The sequence below is a fragment of the Rhynchophorus ferrugineus genome, unplaced genomic scaffold (genome assembly GCF_030347505.1).
Source record: "Rhynchophorus ferrugineus isolate W39M unplaced genomic scaffold, kcgeb_rfMv2 rfM6, whole genome shotgun sequence".
In the NCBI taxonomy this organism is placed as follows: Eukaryota; Metazoa; Arthropoda; class Insecta; order Coleoptera; family Curculionidae; genus Rhynchophorus; species Rhynchophorus ferrugineus.
The window spans coordinates 3,996,377-4,014,051 of NW_027472585.1; positions in this window are offsets into that span (position 1 = coordinate 3,996,377).

Here is a 17,675-nt window from a genome sequence, read left to right on the forward strand (position 1 = left end):
CTGCTTTCTTTGGCTATTCGGTGCTAATTGTAACAATTAAAAGATTTTGTAGGTCAAGAATGGTGTAGACGTTCATGACATCGCTTTTAACGCACCGTATATTTTAGTTAATTTCAAGAAATCGCTGGTAGAATCTCTGTATTTAAGAAAAAGGAAATAATTACACTGATGGGAAGGAAAAAGCACTAAATTATACATGCATAGAAGACGGAAACTAACAATTTAAATAGACGGAAGAGGTTTAAGACGTAAGGAAATTCTTTAACAATCTTGGAATAACAACCAGTTGTTATTTACATCTAAAATAATTTTTAGAATATTTGTTATCTAATGTATTTAAAATGGGTTTGTTAACAAAATAAAAAAATATATATTCCTTCCAGTGATACAGCTATCAAGACCGTCGGACGTATTGCCAAATTAGTTTATGAAAACGTAAAATTCCTTTTAAACTCCGAGCATTTTCCTTTCTCATTTTACTAATTAGCGTTACTCCGTTTAAAAAGAGACAGTGGGCTGATGCGTTTGAACATCAAATAGGCCTATAAAATTTGATTTGTGTTGGTACTGGTCGACATCGTTGTCATATGTCAATATGAATATAATAAAACAACCCTAACCTACAAACTATTATGGCTGTTTAATTAACTGTAGTTTAAATCCTTCAATAAATATGCATTAGATGTACTATAATATTAAAATAAATTATATTTTACAAATTTAATTTTTATTTCATTACTTTGCATTAATTTTTTGTTGTTAGTGTCAAAATAAACGAAAACTTAAATTTAGTGCGGCAACGTTTGACAATATTTTCTTATAGGGATACCGAAAAAATATTGATAATTTTTTTGGTCAACAACAACGTCAAGAGCCATTGAAGCGACAACTATCAACCCTGCAAAATGTACATCTATTACATTATATTACGCTGTTAAATAAGTTCGTTGAGTGCCATCTATTCCTCAACAGTTGAACTAAAATGCAATGTCAATCTTAATATCAACTGTTAATTATAATCATAACCAAAATTTCAGGTTGGCCTTTCAGTTATGTCTTTACTTTTAAAAACTTTGTATAAAATAGACAAATCGTATTCATTATCTAATATCCATTTTCTAGTATTCTAGAAACTGTTTTTGGCGGTGAAGTATTCTTGATCAAGTATTTACTCTAGTCTAGGACAGAAATGGTTTTTAAAAGTAAAAAATGATAAACTTTTTAAGTTTTTCAATAGGAACAGAACAGGTTTATTCTTTGCATTTCAGGCCTACTAGATAATTATGTATCCAAATATGGAATATCATTGTTTAACCAAGATGTAAGTTTTAATTGTGAATGAGACAGTATAACACCAAAAATACTAAGTTATACCACATATACAGGTAATATTGAAAACAAAAATTATATATATATATTTAAAAATAATAATTAGGTGTTTATAATTCTATACTTAGTAAATTCAAATATTACATTTTTAAGTATATCTTGGACAAATAATTTTTTATTTTATAACATTTAAGGCAATAACAACGTACAATTAGAATATAAGTAATTAGTTGTCAGATTTTGTTTTTTGGTAATATTTGATATTTTTTGTATATTTATATATTTTTTGATATATTAAATTTTTATTCTTTAATTTTCCCCTATAGTAATAAACCGGTTTTGCGCGCCCTTATGTGACTAGGACGAACAAAACTTGGTTACTTTTTTATACAGTGGAAATCGCATTCTTAGTCTGTCTGTTTTGTGATTAACATTTTCTGTTTTATCATATTGATATTTTATATTGACATTTTTCTCCACGGATGACATCTTTGCCTTCTTGTCAGTTTAAAATAAAATGAAAACATTATCATATGTACCAGTTTAAACCAAAATGAACAAAACCAAGGCATTCAAGAATACCTAGAGGATTTGACACAGTAGCTTGCAGGTTAAACTAAAGAAATTTCTTCCTCATCCGGACTATCAATTACTAAAATCGTATCTCACTGATAGACATTTTATTGTAAATCAAGACGATGAATATACCGAATTAAATCCCGTATATTCAGGAGTTCCGCAAGGTAGTGTACTGGGTCCAGTACTGTATCTTCTGTATACGGCCGATCTTCTCACCACAAAAATAACTACTGTGGCAACATACTCAGACGACACAGCAATCTTAGCATCCCATGAAGATCCAGTCACAGTATCAATAAACCTATAAACCCACCTGGAGCAAATACAATTATGGTTGAAGACATGTCGCATAAAAGCCAATGAAACAAAATCCACCCATGTATCGTTTACTCTGCGTAGAAGAACATGTCCACCAGTGAGTATCAATCATCGTCAACTCCCTCAAGCAGAGGGATATTAAATATCTTTATATGCACTTCGATCAATGATATGTAGATCGACGCCTAACCTGGAAGAAGCACATACTCTCTAAACGAAAACAACTTGGACTTAAATTATATCAAATGTATTGGCTCATCGGGCGCAAATCCAAGTTATCACTAGATAACAAGGTATTGCTGTGTGAGTCTATACTCAAGCCTATTTGGACATATGGAATCCAACTATGGGGTACCGCTAGCAAATCTAATATATCCATCATTCAACGGTTCCAAAATAAGGTGTTGCGTGCCATTGTTGACGCTCCGTACTATATTTCAAATAAAGTGATACAATGCGATATTCCTCTTGAACCTATAACGTGTGTAATTCAACGTGTTGTGTGAAGTACTTCGAAAGAGTGTCGTCAGTGCATCCCAATATACTCGCTAACCAGCTAAATATGCGAGTGAAGAGCGTACACTAAAAAATTTGACACCACCTCATCTAATTACTGGACATATAAGACTAATTAATTAAGTTAATATTTTATACAGGAGATCGCTTAATGAAGTGATTTTCTACATGCCATGTATATATAATATAGACATAAGAAATAGTTATAGCCTATAGGACAGATTGTGGAATCACAAGGAATAAAAAAAATATGTATCAGTTACCTGTACCTGTTAAAACAACTATTAAACTCAGCATCTCCCATTAATAAACTTATCGGCCCAATAAGTTAATCTAAAAATCGATAACCAAGTTTATTAGACCGTGACGGCAAGGTAGTTTCATTTAGGCATTCTGGCGTATCTAAATGTGGGTCATCCACGTCCAAGGCCTCGCCTTCACCTTGACCAAGCGGACCGAAAGAGGATGTTGGTCTTAATTTTCACACAATACAAAAATACCGTTATGCTCCGCCCGTCTGTACGCCTACACCACCAATTTCTCCGGCTATTATGTTAACGTGCAAGAATGTGCGTGAGAATACGCTCATTTTTGTTCTTACATGGACCAGGGCCGAAGAAAGCGGAAATTGTATCTGTGGAAAATATATTACGAGTCAAACGAGTTGTAACAGAAAAGAGTTTATCATCGCGGCAATACCGGTAATAACTTTCATTTGTTTTCTTGCAGTTCTTCGTAAAACGGTGTTACATTATTAGTCATAAATGTTCGTTATTGTTGACATACTAACCAAATAAAATATAATGAGGTAGGTCGACCGACGTTCCGACGACCGATGTTTTGCTAGTCTTGAACTAGAGTGATATTTATTATTTATATTATACACATGTCGGTAGTATACTTATGCTAATAAGATGCCAATTTATATTTGTGAATTTTTTCGAATTTGGTTTTTTTTAACAGTTGTAAGGCAATTAGAAACGTAATAATTATTTTTAAAGCTTATATTGTATCGTCTTTAATAAAACAGTAGTCACGTTATCTAAATTTATAACGTCAAAACGTCGCAATGTTGCCGGATCAACTTTGAGTTTAACTTATTTTGGCTTTGACATAAAACTAAATTATAATTCAAATAAAATAATGAAACCAAAAAATGTTATCAAATATAACGTATTTCGACATTATAGTACATTTAATTCATGTATTATCTCGTTTCTGATCGAAATAACTGATTAGAGACGTAATCTCCTGACTCTGATAGATGGCTTCGGCACTTTAAGTTAGAACGATAATAAGCAGCAATTTGAAATTTATAAAAACAAGCAAGTCGGCAAAACAACGTTGCCGGTTTATAACCTGTAATTATTATAATTAATGTTTTGAAGAATTTTGCAGACATTTGACAACTAGACCAATTTTATAGGCTGTTCCGGCTACATGTTGCATTGTATCTCTTTTTAACTTTTAACTAGAATAAAATGGGAAGGAAAATATTGTCTGATTTGAAAACGAATTTACAATTCGTTATAGGCAATATGTTCGACATCTTGATGACGTGAGTTCTTTTATTTAAATATAAACCAATTTTTGTAAAAATTAAGCCATTATTTAATGTATAATTTTTCTCAACTTTAATTCACTTTTTCCAGCAATTCTTGGGTCTTATCTTTGTTTAATGAAAACGTTTTTAGCGAAAAAATAACTAGAAGACAGGAAATTAAACAGCAGAAGAAATACTGAGCAATTTAGAACAATTCTCACTTTATTAGTTAGAGCTGCTTGAAAAAACCGAGTCTTTTTGCAATAACATTCTGAGTTCGTTTTTTTTTCACAAGCTTTGAGATAATTCAGAAATATATTATTTTTGTATACAAAAAAATTCATGGAAACATCTTCTTGGTTAATTTGTACACTAACTCGTTTTCACGTCAAAATATCAGCTCGGTATTTCTTTAGACCTCAGTCAGTGTTTTTGTTCCATAGAAAATTAATCAACTTACAATTAAAAAAAAAATGAATCAAAATCATATAACCGTATTGGTTAGTCGAAAGATCTTCTCAATATGGTCTAAAATCAAAGAGATTGATTTATCAGTCAATTATAAAGCCAATTTGAACATATAGTTTAGAACTATGGTGTTGCACTAAAACATCAAACCAACTAGTAATCCAACACAGCCAAAGTAAAGTTCTACCATTAATTACCAATGTTTATCGTTACGTAACCAACGAAAAGCTGTACGATGACATCGAAATCAAATGGATATACGAAGATATCCAAGATTTTACCTTAAAACATGAAATAAGGTTGCTAAATCATTGCCACGTGGAAGCAATCCAGCCACTGGACAACACGCAGAAAATCAGAAGATTGACGCGAACCAAACAGCACGAACTTGTTTAAGTGTATTCTTAACTTAGCTAAAGTACTTTAATATAGGAAGTACATACTGATGCGTTAATCCCGTACTTGCCTTGCTCGTCTATTAATGCAAGTACAACAGAACAGCAGGAATTAATTTGTAAATTAAGATTGTATTAAGCATATCTAACGTAAGACATAATTAATTTAATTAATTAATAAAAAAAGGTTTAATGTAGCACAGAACCGACAGGCCAAATAAAATTTTGGTTATGTTCCTATGACAGATGACATTAAGACATCGTTGAATTTTAGTTTAAGTGTTGACAAATAGATGGGACTCAACGAACTTATTGAACAGCTTAACATAATCTAATAACGTAAATCTTGCCGGGTTAATAGTTGTCGCTTCAGTGGTTCTTGTCGTCGAGATTTTTAATTGGATATACAATAATATAATACGTTTTCTAAAATATTTTCTCTTAGTTATTAAACAATGTCTAAAAATAATTAAATTATTTTACTAATTACTTTTCTAATTTGATTAAAAAACCAATTACTATAGACAATAAAATTACAAGCTCAGTAATTCGTTATTATCTATTTGTTAAATCAATAAGAAGAAATTTCTGTAGGTTAAATGCTTTTAACATGAACTAAGAATAAAAAACAGAAATAAATTAATAAAAGCTGATGTGAAATGGTTGATTTTTGATATTTATTCATATAGAAGGTTGTTTCTATGAATATAAATTTGTGACAAAGTCTGTTTATAAAGTTTTCAAAATATTTTTTATACATAAATAGGCACTACTTTCATCAAAACGTATTATTTTTATATTTAATTTCAAGAAACGGTACCTATTGAATGAATTATCTTGAAATTATTGGCAAATTGTTAATTATAATTATTCTGTTCGTTCTAGTAACTTGAGTATATACAGTTAAATACGTATGTTAAATTTATTTTTGTAGATTAATGCACACAACCTCATTATTAATAGTATGCCAGGTGACAAAAAGGTGGTTTTTAATAAGAACTTCATTTTACTGGTAGTGGTGTATTTGGAAATACTAAATATTTTGTTTATTAAAAGAAAATAAAACTTCTAGTATTTGATATCATTCAATTACCCCAAAGAACAAACGTTATAATACATAATTTATATAAAAATGGTTTAATTCAAATTTTTGATATAAAAAAAAATTCTTCACTCATTCAAGATTTTATAGGCCACAGACGAACCGTTAGTTTCGTTTTATTTTTTCAATATTTCCGAGTGCTAGTTTGAATCATTCTGGTTGAATTTCATTAACATATTGACTAAGATAAAAAAGAAAGTATTAAATATTTGAGGTATTTAGTATTTTGGGTTAACGTTCCTCAAATAAACTGTCTATATTGTGCCATTTATTTTCAAATCAAAGTTGGCGCAAGCTTTGACGTCTGAGAATCAATTAATATTAGGAAAGCAGTTTTTATGGCTAATTAGTAAAACGAAATGATGAACCTGTTAATCAATTAAAATAATTTATATATGCAATTTACTTATTAAAATATGTTAGATGTATAAAATATACATTTATGCTAATTAATCATCAAATGTTATACGACTTCAATGAGACAGATGACAGATGTCATAGTTTTGTTTGAAGGTTATCTGACACTTGTCTGACTTCTACATATTTTTTTATTATGTATATTATCTCTTTACCCGAGATTATTAAATTGTTATAATAATACAAGGAAATTATAAATGAATATAATCTGTCACAATAATTGAACTATTATTAAAACTAACACGTCTTACGGCGACACAAAAATTATGTTAAAATAAACGCAGTTATGTGAATTGTCGAGAGCAGAATTAGCAAAATAAAATAACATCTATAATGTAATTCTTTTGTTTATTTGGAACGCTGTTTTAATTTTAGCATCGCTATTTGTTATTCTAAGTTAAAATAAATTTAGGGCATTAGTTATTGTTATTAGATAACCAGAGTTATGTCCTAATACATAGTGATGGGAAAATATGAAAATATTTGTGTAAAATATGTGTTAAAAACTTATTTTTTAGTTATTTTAGGGAAATTATTGTGCCAACATTGTGGTCATCCAACATATTAGTAAAAACATATTATTACTGTTAATAAATACATATTTGCAATAATATATTATTAATAATAATGATTATGTATTGTAACATTCTGTTAATGTTATTAATGTTTCTGCATTTTAAAAATCCTGTTCAATATATAAGTTTAGTTTTAGCCATATTAAAAAAACTGGATTCTATATTTGAGTGAAATCTATGTAATAAATCGTGTAAATATTATGCAACGTCATCATTATCAACATTCAACAGTTAGAGAAGAATTAGGGACCAAAAGAATCTCTAGTAAAATAGCAAAAAAAAATATAATGTAAATGTGAACCGAATGTATATCATTACACCCGTTATAATTTATGATAAATCTTAATAATTTTAACATAGATGGGTTATATCGACTATTGTGCAAAAAAAAGCAAATAAATAGTTAAATAACAGTTATAGTTCAAGAAAAACACTTTAAGATTTTAATTAACTTTACTTTAAGAATGATTTTTTTGTCTGCTATGTAGTTATTCCATTTTTACCGATTAAATATTTAAATAATTGATGTAATTATTCATTCAGCATGAAGGTACTTACTTGGGAATTGATATTATTTTTAAAAAGTCTTTAAAATCACTTTATAAACTTATCCAACATTAAAACATAATAACATTTTTTCACTGATACGAAAGATAATATGAAATTGCAACCGTTGCAATTATAGCTGCCACTACACGGTAACTTCTCGATGTAAAAGCAGATGGTGTATCGCTTCGCCTGAAGAATGGCTCAAAGTGAAGCGGCGAAGAAATGAAGAAAATCCACTCGACAACGTTCACTCCGCGTGGTGGTTGACTAAGAATGAAAATTCAATTGATTGGGTTTTTCGCTGTCGACCGTTGCCCACTTCCTTGCGAGGGGGGTAATTTTCGCATACCGGATGTTAAACTGGAGGTTACAGAATTCGATCGACAAAATGCCGACGTTCTTCTAGAAATTGGCGAAAATATTTTTGAAAATATCTCCATCCTTGGAGTATGCTATTAACGTTTTTTTCCCAGAAGAAACATAATATTTGATGTTTAAATATTATATTAGCACGCGTATTTATAATGAGCTTCGTATTTTTAACTGACTTCAAAAAATGAGGAGGTTCTATGTTCGGCTATTTATATTTTTATTAACGAAGTTCGCCGATATCTCCGTCAATTATATGGACCGATTTTCAAAATTCTTTTTTTATTCGAAAGAGTGTACTTCTGAGGCGATTCCATTTTAACCAAGTTAGAATCTGATGGGGGGAAGGTGGTGAAATTGAGGGATACCATTAAATTCCAAAGGCACGTACAGTATAATATATTGTAAATAGATAAATAGGTAGGTAGGTAGGTATTAAGTTAAATTGTATGTATATAGTAGAATTTAAAATACGTGTAGTAGATAGGTTAAATAAGGTTTTTGTTTATTTGTATTGTATATCGTGTAGTATATCTACAATTCGTTTTTATGATAACTTCAATCTAGGTATATAATTAAGAGGACCCATCGGCCTTATCTCAGTCTCTGGTGAAATAATGTTCATACATGTCACTGCTGTAATTTTATTTTATGCACGTCATTACACAACACTACATAAGATCAGATGGTTTGATTCTTCGTTTCTCATGAGAAAGGAGTCTTTCCTCATGCCCCCTTGCAATTCTCTTGATTGCTTGACTGACTGTGGGTATCTGAAGGTCTCGATGTAGGTAATCAGTCCTATAGTATTTGGGTGCCCCCACAATACCTCTCAGGACTTTGTTCTGAATTGTTCTACCAAGTGTGTGTAATTCCTTTCCGATTTTTTTTACTAAAGAAAACTCGTTATTTACAATGGATAGTAAAATTTGATTTATTCAATGTATTGAGACTGTTTGATTTATTATATTTATATATAAATTTATTATTATTATTATTATTATGAATAATTAGAGATGCAATCTGGTCTGTCTGACTATTTATTAGGCCTCGGTATTTTCAATCAGAGTAATAATAAGCAGCAATTTGAAATTTATCAAAACGAGCAAAATGCCAAAATAACGTTTGCCGGTATATAACCTGTAATTATTATAAATAATGTTTTGAAGAATTTTGCAGACGTTTGACAACCAGACGATTTTTCATTTAGCTAAATAGAATGATTGCTTATATTACTATTTACAGTATTACTCATACATAAACACAAATATAAATTAAAAAGCCCATGCTTTAAGCGGGATTCGAACCTGTGACTCACCAGCAGGAGGATATAAAAATTAGTACTAAAAATATGTTTGTTTTTTTAGAACAGACATTATTATAATATTAAAATCTTGAACTACATACTTTATTCATATTTCAAATGTTTTTTAGAATGTTTTTAAAATTTCTCTTTTTGTATTTTTAATATCCAATTATCATACAAAGATCAGGTCAACACTGTCTTTTTTCCCACAATTCTGACCGAATTAATTTGTAATTATATTATTAGTGGTTATATTTCATGGGAGTTTATGACGCACAAATCCACGAATTTTTTTTTAAATAACTTGTTAAGATTAATTATAAATGGTATAATTTGTTAGTAGTAAAGTACTAATAGATATTCATAAATGTTTGCTTGGGGTCTTTTGTGGAAGGCAAACATTTGATTGTTACATTTTAATTGTTAGGCTAATTTATTGACGTTAACAAGTGTTGTAGAAGGGATTTGTACGTCAGATAAGTTCATTGGTGAAAATCTTAATAAAATATTTATAAGTATGTTAAATTGTTAAATCCTAGTCCAAATAATACAAAAATGATAATATAATTTTGTGTCATATACACAAAATTCAGTTACGAATAAATAAATCTATTTTTTTATATATATATTTTAAAGTCTCCTTTTACCAACTAGGGGATTATCTGGACTGAACCTACAGTTTAACGTGGGCTCCGAACCACAGTCCTCAGCATTAAGCCTACCGACTGGCGAGTGACCAACTTTAGAAATCATCCCAGAAGACATCCGGTCTTACCCAGCCTAGTTACTGGCGTGACTGGGATCATTTTCCTTGTCAGATTTTACACTTTTGCCTGAGGACAATCACAAATTTTAAACAATCACAAACATACATTTACGACCATGCTCCAGCAGGATTCGAACCCGTGGCTATCGCAGTAGTAGGAGGACCGTCCTATCGCCTTTAACACTGCGCCACCAATCCGGTAAATCTAATTTTTTACTCGTACCGACTTCAAACGAATCAGTTAAAATAATATTGTAAATAGATAATTAGGTTCAGGTAGGTATTAAGCTATTTTGTGCGTATATAGTAGAATATAAAATACGTGTAGTAGATAGGTTAAATAAGGTTTTTGTTTATTTTCATTTAGTTATTACAACGGTTATTATGTACTTATTATATTTTAAAACGTTTTTAAATTTTTAAAAAAATCTAAGTTTTAAAATATAATTAATTTTTAGGGAGTTGATTATTTATTTTTTGAAGTCGAATTAACTTTTTTTAAATATTTTTTTTAGTATTAGGTATTTATTAAGTATTTCACTGGCAATAAAAATAGGAATAAAAAACAATTATTATTTTCAATCAAAATAAGGAACGCTTCAGGTGACGGTGACGACTTCGGTTTGAGGAATGTTCTAACCAAACTAGAATAAAAGCCATTACCCCGCCGGGAATCGAACCCGCGACCCCCGCGTGTTAGCTGAACGTTCTAATCACTTCACCATAGAAACAGTTGTCTGCAATATTTCTACGGCTTCCCATATTATATGGTTAGTGCTTAAAAAGCAAGCGGTCCGGTCACTGCTTCCATCATCAGCTTACTTAAATAACTTCAAAGTATACAATTAGTTGTCTGTACATCCCTATAATATTTTAAGAAATATCCTCTAACTCTTAACAGCTGAGGAGTTGTATCTTCCATCACTCAGCAATAACATTACACGCAAATATCTGATTATTTTAGATAACAAATATGTGAAAACATTGAACGTGTCTTTGAAGTTTGAGTGTTTCCTTCGATTTCCACGGATTCCACCATCAGATGCTGACTTGGTTCGAATGGGACCACTTCGGAAGTGTACTGTTTCGAATAAAAAAAGAATTTTGAAAATTGGTCCACAAATGACGGAGAAATCGGTGAACATACATATAAAAAAATATACAGTGGAACATAGAACCTCCTCCTAATTTTGAAGTCGGTTAAAAAATACAAAAAATTGTTTATCAAATTATTTTCTCTAAAATTATATTTAAATATCGTTTTTAGATAGTTTATGCCTAGTCAATAACAATGATAATGAAAAGAACCCGTTATTTATTAAAATATCGTTATCGTTACGGGTATCACTGTGAATTAGTTAATGTGAAGACTGCGATGCGGTAACCTGCAATGTCTAGAAGTAGGTTAAATAATGAATACGATGCTTTAGGCCAGCGACTTCGTGATCATAATAATACGGTTATTAAACATCTTTTATGTATTGATTGTTTTATGAATATTCCCGATGCTTTTTCGTTAGCGGCATTCCTTTTGCCGAGTACTAGGACAATTTGATTCTATTCGGATACAGTTAACGGACTAGTATACGCTGAACTGGTTGAATTGAATTGAATATAAATCCGTTCTATTTTATTTCGTGGTTCCTAAAAGGAATCTAGTTTTGGTTTTGTTTTCATTGTTTGGCTGTTTGAACTATTGACCGGTTTATCATTTTAGAAACATCAATTTAAAAGATATGTATTCCTAAAGTGTATTTTTTTAAAAGGTTTTTCTTTACGAGCACATTTTCAAATATAGTATATTCAAATTAGCAGTAAACGTACGTCAATTCAATGTATGCCGTCGAAACGGTGTAATGTTGCCGCATCAAGTATGACTTTTAGTTTATTTTGGCTGAGACAGAACAAAATTATAGTTTAAATAAAATAATAAACCAAAAATGTTATCAAATATAATTGATTTTAATATTGCAGTACATCTAATGCATATATTATCGAATAACTTAAAGTACAGTTAATTATACTATAATATGCGCCATCAAGGTGTTTAATGTATTGCCTGCCGCATTTTGTAAATTAGTTTCAGAATCACACAATATTTTCCTTCTCATTTTATTCTAGTTCAAAAGAGACACAATGCTGTCTGATCAGTTCGAACGCATAAACGAATGAGCCTGTCAAAGTCGTTCGATAAGAGGTTACAACTCTAACCTATAAACTATTGTGACAGTATAATTAACTGTAATTTTTAGATGTAGCATAATGTTCCACAAATTTAATTGAAGTATGTACAAAATAACTTTGATAACGATCGAGTTATCTCTCGATTATTATATGCTCTAATCTACTTTTTTAAATTAGGCCGGTATAATAAATAAACAATTTGGAACACAGATCGAAGTGCTCGTATTTTATAGACGAATTTCGCCATTTTATTACCTATAAAAATAATAAAATAAATTCGGCCGATTTTAACTTAAACAATTTACGAAACCTCAATTATCGTAAAATAACCGTAAACATTTATGTCCCACAGTAAATTAATAAAATTATTTTTCAAGATTTCTATTAATCGATGTTCAACTATCTAAATCCTTCTTATTTTCTTTAGCCGATTGGAAAGTCTTCATAATCTCGTTATTTACTTTTTATTTTAATTATATTTTAAATGAAATTTATTTTTATACGGTATTTGTTAAGATTTAATTTAAGTTAAGAATTTTGAATGTCTATAACTTATATTTTATTTTTTAGTGAGTTGATTATTTATTTTTTGAAGTCGGTTCAATTTTTTAAAAATATTTTTTTAGTGTTAGATATTTATTAAGTATTTCAATGGGTAGGCTAAGTAAAGGTGCGGCCCATATGAGGAAATATAGGAATTAAAAAACAATTATTATTTTCTATTATGTCTATAACTTGTTTCATTATTTTTTTATATTTATGTTGACATTATATTGACATTAATATTTGATAACAATGAATTATTAGTCAATATTAAAAATATTCATCTATCTACTGTCACTAATGTGTATCGGACATTGCTTAGGCAACTAAATAAACACATTTCGAAATTCTTTTTTACTTCGCAAATTTTAATATACAAAGTTGTTATATTAGTGTAAATTTATTTTCATTACCTTGATTACTCTGTTACCAAGCCATCTATAGACTATTAATTTGAAGTATTACAACAATATATTTATCTTTTCCGATAATGACATATCAATACCTAAATTATTTGACAACAGCCTCGGCTGAAGTAAGATTGGATTCGGGTAATATAAGCACCGATTTTTGTACACGAACGTATATTGTATGTACACAAAAATTGTAAAGATTTTGTCGATCGTCAGTTTTATCTCGTCAACTATTTTTACGACTTTTTTACGAACTCTACGAGGGAACAGACATTCGCAAAAAATTGCGTTCTGGCGTTTGACGTGCGTATTAATCATTCGGACTGATTGTTTGCTTTCAATCTTATTGCCAGTTGTTTCCGGTCAAAATCTATTTATTCTGGTAGATATTGCCATTATATACTATATCACAGTAGTGTTATATTTATTGTTAGATTCAGACAGCGTCAAAAAGTAATAAATCCTTGTAATCAGTAATAAATTAGAGATTATAGAAATGAGTACTGAGATAGAAATATTGGTATTTTCGGTAAAGCTATAATAGCCAATTAATTTTAAGGAATTTTCAATAGGTTGTATAACTTCTGTGATAATGGATTTATTTTGTTATCTTGCAATTTGGACTTCTTTTGACTCGGTTTTGGCCGATATTTTTTTAACCCATATATATCGATATTTTTTTCAGCCGATATTTGTTGATATTTAAAAAAATATATATTTCTTAAACATAAAAAAAAATTAATTATTTTTAATAAGCCTTTAAAATTGGCATTTAATTTTAAAGGATCAGTATATTTTAGTAGTTAATTGTAAGAATTTATTAAAAATATTAATATATATTGCAAAAAAAATATCGACATATTTTTTTCCCCGATATATCCATATTTTTTAAAATATCGATGGAAGTTTTGATAAAATAGATGTCGCATCCCATATAATTATATGAATAATTAATGAATGAATTGTTAAGAATTTAATAAAATGTTGAATGAAGAGACAGAAAATGGATCGAGTAAATTGCTACAATTTTTACATAAAATCATATAAGGAACAACTAAAAACAAAATTGCCGGTTTAGTGGCGCAGTGGTAAAGGCGATAGGACGTTCCTCCTACTGTGCGATAGCCGCGGGTTCGAATCCTGCTGGGGCATTATATATATATATATATATATATATATATATATATATATATATATATATATATATATATATATTGCAAGAAAATATCGATATTTTTTAAAAGATCGATGAGTTTTGATGATATAGATGTCGCATCCTATATAATAACATGAATAATGTATGAACTGTTAAAAATCTAATAAAATCATATGAGAAACAACTAAATACAAAATTAACATGTTTTATATGATATTTAACATATTTTTATAATGAATCCAATGCATATTTCTAAATTTGCATTCTAATATATTTAAATAATACTGATAAAAACTAACGTATTTAGAGAATTGTTAATAAACATTTTTAAATATACCGTTTTTATATTTGAAGGTATGCCAATATTTCAAATGTATTCACTGTTTTGTTGAATTGTTTTAGGTTATCGGTGCATATTCAGCCTTCTGGGTCAGGCAGTATAAGTACTCAGGAACTAACAATTTTGGATCTTTGGAAATAACAGCAAACGCTCGTTTCTGCGAACTAATTCAAACTAGACATGGTTCACGTTATGGAAATGTTTGTGATTTATAAATGTTTCATTAAAAGTAAATAATAAACGTTTTATTTAAAGAAAAAATTAATACATATACATATATTTCAATAGCGATAATTAATTATTAGTCATAAGAAAAGTAATATGCAATTTTAATCTAAAATATAAATTAAACATGTATAAATCAAATTTTTACTATACAGAGCGAAAGTTAATATTAAATATAGAAATATAAAAGAGGTCTAACACATATATTTAGAAAAAAAGAGTATTATTAAAATTTAAGTGTAGAAGTCATTCAAGCTGTATTTTTTGCATAGAACAATAACTTCTTTTGATATTTTATTTGATAATATTTCATTTGATACTAAGATTAAGTACGCAGAAATAAATGGCAAATTAAAAAAAGATTTATAGTTGCAAAATCAACTTTATTTTCTAGTACTATTTCATTCAACGTCAATACATTTATTTCAACTATCCTCAAATATGTGTATTGCAGTGGTTTTCCCATAAACATGCATATGTAGTTGTAACAGATGGGGCAAAAGTCCCGCTACCATTTTGATTATGTGACGTTTAAGTCAGTTTCGCTTTAACCATTGTGTTGAGTAGACGTCCAAATTTTATTATGGATAATTATACACCACAATAATGAGTAGAAATAGTGACAATATTTATTGAAAATAATCGTTCCATTATTGGCAGTCAGCGGAAATTGCGTCAAAAATGTCCTAATCGCGTCCAGTGCCTTACAAAACCACAATTTATCGTTTACATGCGAATTTTCTACAGTACGGTACGACACCAGACAGGCCTTGTTCTGGAAGACAACGGACGTCTCGTAACGCCGAAAATGTGGCTCTGGTGCGCGATAGTGTTGCAGAGTTTCCAGAAACATCAATTCGGAGACGTGGTTTCCAGTTACACATTTCTGCACGCAGTTTAAGGCGAATTTTGAAAATTATTTTGAAAATGTTCCAGTACGTAATTGAATTAATCCAAAAATTGCTACCGAGAGATCCTGATCAACGAGTTGAATACATCACTAGATTTTTTGTCTAAATTAATAATGAACGATGAGGCCCATTTTCTTCTCCGTGGCAACTTCAATAAACAGAACAGTCGCTTTTGGGGAACACAGACTGTTTTATTGCTGAACGGTACCAAGACATGATTCGAAATTTGCTTTTTGCTTGAAATGGAAGAGCAAGGACTAGAGGACATGTGGTTTCAGCAAGATGGAGTCACAGCACACACAGCTCGTTCAACAATTCAATTATTGAATGACTTTTTTCCACGAAGATTAACTTGGCAATTAGCATGGCCAGACAGATTTAACAGCACCAGACTTTTTCTTATGGACTTTTTTAAAATCATAAGTTCATGTGAATAAGCTCCAAAGGATTCAACATCTTAACCACAATATTCGTCACGAAATTGAAGAAATTCAGCCTCAAATGTTTCAGGATGTCATGAAAAATGCCTTAAAAGGAGCCGAAAGTTGCATAGCGAATCGCGGTCATCATTAAGCCGATATCATTTTTCAATCATAACGAAAAAAAAATGTAAAGACCAAATAAACTTTTTATGAAATCCAAACTTACTTATCTTCCTTTTGAGCAAAGTTATAGGCAATCACAATGGTAGCGAGACTTTTACCACACGTTATATTATATTAGCACATTTAGAGTTTATCAAATATATTTTCAAAGATTTCGTTGTTTTTGTTTTAAAAAGAACAAAAAAGGCTGATACGCATTTATAGGTTAGCTGAATTCGGGATATTAGTCCCACAAGCAAATTTATGCATTATAGCAAAATGAGGAATATTGAAATAGAGACATTTTTGATAGACGAAAAGATTTTTTGACTTTTATCACGAACTTTGAGTGTTCAAGACGCCATTCCCTAACCTCTCTCAAGGGGTGCCTAAGCCTTACAGGAGCTTTGGACACTATTGTCAGAAATCATATTGTGAACATGAGACGAATTACATTTTATAGACTGAATTTTGTACCAAATATATGATGCAGTTATTCTTGGCAATACATATATAAATTTTGTGTTGTCTTTTGTTTAACTTTCTGCTGTTGAATTTGTGTGTTTATAGCATTAATGAAATATCTAGATGCCCTTAAGTGGAATTACAATAAAATGCTTCCCAGTAGCTTGATTTTTTATTTTAAAACCATGGAGGATCTTTATATCATCAGCTGAATTCAGAATGCTAGTGCTACAAAACATAGCTAGTTATAAGATTAGATAATATCTAAATGATTAATCGTTATATATGTTGTTTTTGATACTTTTATTTGCCAACATGTACGATTATATTAGCCAGCTTGGTTGGCGCGGTGGTAAAGGCTACAGGACGGTCCACGATAGTCGGGGCTTCGAATACTGCTGGCATGATCGTAAATTTATGTTTGTTATTGTTTAATATTTGTGATTATCCTTAGGCATGAGTGCACAATTCGACAAGGAAAATGATCCCAGTCACGCCGGTAATCAGGCTAGGTAAGACCGGATGTCTTCTGGGATGATCTCCAAAATTGGTCACTCGCCAATCGGTAGTCTTAATGCCGAGGGCTTGATAGTACCTTAAACTGTAGATAAACCCTAGTTGG